The following is a 6,504-nucleotide window of genomic DNA, read 5'->3' on the forward strand; positions in this document are numbered from 1 at the left end:
GAAACCATGCAGGCAAGAAGGCAATGGGATGACATATATAAAACCTTGAAAGAAAAAAATTGCCAGCCAAGAATAATATATCCTGCAAAACTCTTGTTCAAATATGATGGTGAAATTAAGTCATTTCCAGATAAACAGAACTTAAGGGACTATGTAAAAACCAAACCAAACTTACAAGATTTATTAAAGGAAGTCCTTCAATCTGAGAACAAACAATATCAGACCACAGGCTGAATATAGGACAAAAGATTGTACTAGCCAGATACCAACCTAGGAAATGAACTCTTAAGGACTGTGCAAAACCAAAAGAACTACAAAAGGGAACCAGAGAGGTTAATCTGTAAATGACAACAGCATCGGAACAATAAAAGAGGGAATAAATGGTGTAGATATAGAACTTTCTAATGGAGAGGAAGTCAAGCCATACCAAGTAATAATAGACTGGTTCAAATCTAGGAAGATCAGGGTAAATTTCACGGTGACCACAAAGAAAGTTAACAAACCTACTCATCAAAATAAAGAAAAAAAACAAAGTCTCAGTAAAAACAAAACCTACAAAAACAAAAGAAATGGAAAAAAATCCACAAACAAAAGGAACTCAGCACAGGAGAGTAAGAGGAACAAAACTGGAGGACATTATGCTGAGTGAAATAAGTTAATCACAAAAGGACAAATACTGTATGAGACCTCTACTGTATAACTCATGTAAAAGTTTACACACAAAAAGAAACAGTCTTTGTTGGTTACGAGGGATGGGAGGAGTGGGGGGGAACTAAATAGGTAAGTGGTAACTTTGGCGAAGGATAAGACAGTACACAATACTGGGGAAGCCAGCACAATTTGTACAAGGAAAGGTCATGGAAGCTCCATAGACACATCCAAAAACTCCTTGAGGGACTGAATTGCTGGGCAGAGGGCTATGGGGACCATGGTCTCGGGGAACATCTAGCTCAATTGGCATAACAGTTTATAAAGACAGTGTTCTATATTTTACCTTGGTGAGTAATGTCTGGGGTCTTAAAAGCCTGTGAGCAGCCATCTAAGATACTCCGTTGGTCTCACCCCTTTGGGAGCAAGGGAGAAGGAAGACAACAAGATACAAGGAAAAGATTAGTCCAAAGGACTAATGGACCACAGCTACCACGGCTTCCACCAGACTGAGTCCAGTACAGCTAGATGGTGCCCAGCTACCACCACTGACTGCTCTGACTGGGATCACAATACAGGGGTCTGGACAGAGCTGGAAAAGGACGTAGAACAGAATTCTAACTCACGAAAAAAGACCAGATTTACTGGCCTGACAGACTGGAGAAACCCCGAGAGTATGGCCCCCGGACACCCTTATAGCCCAGTGGTGAAGCCCCTCCCGAAGTTCACTGTTCAGCCGGGTTTGGACAGCCTCATAAAACAAAACAGGACTAATGAGGCACAACAGTCCAGGGACAAGGACTAGAAGGCAGGAGGGGACAGGAAAGCTGGTGATAGGGAACCCAAGGCTGAGAAGGGACAGTGTTGACATGTCATGGGGTTGTTATCCATTGTCATAGGGCAGTGTGTGTACTGTTTCATGAGAAACTATTTGTTCTGCAAACTTTCATTTAAGATACAAAAAAAAAAAAAGCATTATCTATGTGAGATCACATTGACAACAGCAACTCAAAAGGTTTGATGGGAAGCCTAGGGGACAGTGAGTTGAAGTTAATGCTGATGGAATAATTTCGAAAAGGATAGTGAGAATAGCAGCACAACTGGAAGAATGTAATCAATGTCACTGAATTGTACATGTAGAAACTTTCAAAACGGCGTAACTTTGGCTATGTATATTTTCACCAAAAAAAAGGTCCTCAAGGTCGAGAAGGGAGAGTGTTGACATGTCGTGGGGTTGTTAACCAGTGTCATAAAACAATATGTGTACTGACTGTTTAATGAGACACTGTTTATTCTATAAGCCTTCATCTAAAGTATAATAAAAAAATTTTAAAAAAACCAAAATGGCCAATACCAGTCTGTTTCAGCTCACTAATGTGTTAAGAGCTTGGCTGCTAACCAAAAGGTCAGCAGTTCAAATCCACCAGCCACTCCTTGGAAACTGTATGGGGCAGTTCTACTCTGTCCTGTAGGGCCGCTATGAGTCATAATCAACTCGATGGCAATGGGTTTTTTGCTTGTTTGTATTAATGCCTAGGATATCCATGTTTATGCATTCCATTTAGTTTTTGACAATTTCCAATTTTCCTAGATTCGTACTTCGTACGTTCCATATTCCTATTATTAATGGATGTTTTCAGCTGTTTCTTCACATTTTGAGTCCTGCCACATTAGCAAATGAAAGTCCCAAAAGCTTGACTCCATCCACATCACTATGGTTGACTCTACCTTGAGGAGATAATTTATAGTACCCTCTTTTTCCAATTTTAACTTTAGAACTAGCTTGTTTTAGAAAAAAATGGATGGTATTTTTATTTGGATCACATCAAACATTTATATTAATTTATAAAGAATTTGACACTCTTGTAATACTGATCTTTATATCCAAGTACAGGAGTAGATACCTTCCCACTGATTCATACCTTGTTTAGTGTCTCTTTGTAATATTTTAAATTTTCTTGATTTAAAAGTTCTTGCATGCATGTTTATTCCCACATGTATTCTTGGGTATTTTCCATCTTTTTGTTCCTTTTGTAAATGGAATCTTTTCCATACGCTCCAAATTTTATAAAATAAATAAGTTATATAATATATAATTTTTTAAACTATTTAAGTCTATATAACAGCTTGTCTCACTGAGGAGAGGACTCCAGAATAGTTTAGATTTTCTTGCTATAGCAAGCGCAAATTGTGTCAGACAGTTTCAATCATCTGCCGCTGAGTGTTGCTTGCATTATAATATGTAATTTAAAAGAAAAATCTAAACTCCAGACTTTATTCAGGTTTCACCAGTTTTCCCATTAACGGCCTTGTTCTCCCTCTGGGACACCACATTACATGTAGTTACCACGTCTCCTTAGTCTCCTCTTGGTTGTGACAGTTTCTCAGACTTTCCTTGTTTTTCATGACCTTGACAGTTTTGAGGAGTACTAGTCAGGTATTTTGTATAATGTCCTTCAACTCGGATTGTCTGATGTTTTTCTCAGGGTTAGACTGGAGTTGTATGGTAGAATACCACAGAGGACCACAGATGGGCCCATCTCATCACATCAGATCAGGGTCACATCCTACCAACATGACTTATTACTCACGTTAGCCTGGATCACCTGGCCAGGGTAGTGTTTCCAGGCTTCTCTACCGTGAGTGACTTTTTCCCCTTTCCATACTCTAGTCTTTAGAAGCAAGTCACTAAGTGAAGCCTGCACTAGGGAAACGGGGGGGGAGTACTTACATAAATTACTTGGAACTCTTCAGTAAGGAAGATTTGTTTCTTCTCCCACATTTGTTTATTTATGCAATCATGCATATTAGTATGGCCTGAAGGGTATTTATTTTATACTTTGGGTTTAATCCAATACTGTGTTATTCATTTTGTTGTTCAAATTGTTCCAGCTTTGGCCATTGGGAGTTCTTTCAGGTTGGCTCCTGTGTCCCTTTGACATGCCCCTATCCTTTTGTGTTTTGAGCACTTCCTTACTTTCTGGCAGTCTCAGATGCTCCAGGCTCATTTGGTGTTTTCCTGCTCCAAACCTGCAATCAGCCATTTGCCCTTTTATTGGAGAGTGGTATTAGAAACCAAAATCTAGGTGCTGGGTGTGCTTGTTGCTACTGGAGTGTCATTTCTGCTAGGCCCTCTCAGTGGACAGAGCCCCATATTTACCCACATATACATACATAAACCAGTTGCCCTCAAGTTGATTCTGATTCACAGCAACCTCATGTGTTCCAAAGTACAGCTTCACGTCATAGGGTTTTCAATGGTTGTAACCTTTTGGAAGACCTCCAGGAATTTCTTCCAAGGTGACTCTGGGTGGATTCAAACCACCAACTTTTCAGTTAGTAACCAAGCACATACCCGTTTGCACAAACCAGGGACTCCATATGAACATATCCTCCATTATATCTTGTAACTGGTAGATATTTATATATAAAAAGGGAATTGTTTTATATATACAAATTTTATCCCTCCAATCCTACTAAATTGTCTTGATTTTCTCTTTGTATCGTCTATCATTTTATCCCATAACAACTCCATGACGTCTGACCCTAGTAAGGGTCAGAGAAGGAAACTAAGGCTCAGAGAGTTGAAGTAACTTACACAGATGGCACAGCTCTGGGAGGAAGCTGCAGCAGTAGGTTTCAAACCACGATGTCTCACTTCAGAAGCCTCGTGCCACTGGGAAGCCCTTGCCTGTGCTGCCTCCTTGTGTCCTGATGATTATAAGACCCAGCCCAGCCTTCAGGAGGCTAACCAGCCGCAAGCAAGGGGAGGTGTTAATCATGATTACTACAGCCCAAGTCCGCTGGGTCGGAGGTGGCCTGAACCTGAGAAACCTCCCTCTCCTGGGAGCTGGATGCAGTCCAGGGCACTTGACCCAAGGGAAGCACTAGAGTCAGACGAGCTGGGAAGAAGTCATGTGGACAAAGGTCAGGTGGTGGGGAGAATGCCCAGCTGCTGGCTTGTGGGGGCTCGCAGTGAACTAAGGGGAGCAGAATTCTCCACCTGCCCCAGGTTCTCTCAACAGCTCCCAGCCCACCCCACTCTCTGTGACTTAATCCTCAGGGCTCCGTTTAGATGTGTCATCAGGCCCTCCTGAGCCCCCATCCCGAGCTTCACCCTCTTCTGGGCCACATAGTACCTCCCCTGGGTCTCCTCAGTCCCCTAAGCCTGAACTACCCCAGAGCATCTGTCTCCATCTGTCTGTGCCTGGCTGCATGTCTGTCTCCCTCACAGGACATGGAGGGCAGGCACTGTCTGGCTTGGTCCCGGGTCCCATCTGCCGAAGGAGCAGATGTGTGGACACTTGAATGATCCTGTCCAGCACTTCAGGTGAGGAGGGTCAGGGGGTCCTGGGGATTAGGGTGGCACAGCAGACAGCAGCCCAGCAGCCTCACCTTGGGGAAAAAGTAAGGGGACCCCCCAGGCAGACAGGCAACCCAAACCCTCCAGCTTGCTGGTCTTTGGGACACCTGGCCACAGGGCTGCCCAATCCTGCCATAGATGGGCTGTGAGCTCCTGAACACAGCTCAGCTCAGCCCCATGGGTGACAGGGCTCTCCCCAAGTCCCTTTCCACAAGGCCTCAGGCTCCTGCTCACCACCTCCTGAAGCCCCCCTGGGCTCCTGGGCCCAGATAAAGTTGAGCTTCTCAGAAGGGTCAGGCTCAGGAGCCCTATGGTCCTGGGTTCCAGTCCCCAGGCTGCTGCTTTCCTGCTGGACAATCAGGCAAATCATTGCCTCCCTCTGAGAGTCAATGGCCTCACCCATAAAAGAGGCACAGCTCTTGTACCTACACTGGAGGGGCCTGGGGGCTCAGTGAATGTGCACCTCCAGGTCAGGGCTTGGCATGCCCTGGTCCTTGGTAAATGGGAGCAGCAGCTGATGACACTGCTGGGAGGGCTTCCTAGGGGAATGTGTCACCCTGTGGAGTCTGCAGGGCTTGGTAGGAACCATAGGAAACCCTCTGTCCACCATGGCCTCCATCATACCACAAACACACACTGAGAGCCCCCACTGGGGCCCAGGGATGCCTCACACACCGTCCTGTTTGCAATTCCAAAACCAAAAACCCATTGCCGTAGAGGCGATTCCGATTCATAGCAACCCTATAGGACAGAGTAAAACTGCCCCATAGGGTTTCCAAGGAGCGCCTGGTGGATTTGAACCGTCAAACTTCTTGGTTAGCAGTCGTAGCACTTAACCACTACACCCAAAGCGCAGCCCAAAAGGAGGGAGGAGGAGCCAACTGACTCTGCCTGAGATTGAAGCAGGGAAGCGTTTCCAGACAGAGCTCCCAGGGCTGGCTCCTAAGGCTTAGTAGTGCTCCCCTGGCAGCAAGAAGAGAGGTGCTCCAGGCCGGGGAGTGGGCGCCGCCAAGTGGCCCTGTGGAAGACCACCCTCAACTCAGCCCCACACCCTGTGGAATGCCAAGAGGGAAGGGATTTCTTTCCCTGAAGGAATTGAGGCAGCTCGCAGAACCTAGAGCCTGAAAAATTAAAAAATGAGAGGGGAAACCGGCTGAAAGCGTATCAGGGCAGGAAAGGAAGATGAAGCCAGGGGGCCCCACACTCTGGGCCTGAAGACCTGGAGCACCTGAGGTGGCCACAATCTGGCTCAGAGCTCTCTAGCGACCTGAGGAGAAGAGTGAAAGCCAACCAAGTCCTGACCCAGCACTGGAGGATGAAAACACCCCCGTACTCAAGAGAATCACCTTCTGGTTGTCATTGCTCCCTGGAGGATGCATACCCCTCCCATGGTTTAGCTCTTCCTCCCACACCCTCTCCTTCGCTCCCCTCAGGCTGGGGTGGGCATGTTGCCTGTGCTTTTACAGTTCCTGCATCCCATGTGTTCTAGAATC

At 45.6% G+C, this 6,504-nt stretch overlaps 1 non-coding gene across 1 annotated transcript; it reads right to left on the bottom strand.

Annotated features, from left to right (window-relative positions):
* Positions 1-2,752: 2,752 nt before the first annotated feature.
* LOC111822658 (small nucleolar RNA SNORA28) lies at positions 2,753-2,878 on the bottom strand. Its single transcript, XR_002825799.1, has one exon. It is a non-coding gene; the product is annotated as a small nucleolar RNA SNORA28 (small nucleolar RNA).
* Positions 2,879-6,504: the final 3,626 nt, after the last annotated feature.

This window comes from Trichechus manatus, unplaced genomic scaffold (genome assembly GCF_000243295.1).
Source record: "Trichechus manatus latirostris isolate Lorelei unplaced genomic scaffold, TriManLat1.0 scaffold00190, whole genome shotgun sequence".
Lineage (NCBI taxonomy): Eukaryota > Metazoa > Chordata > Mammalia > Sirenia > Trichechidae > Trichechus > Trichechus manatus.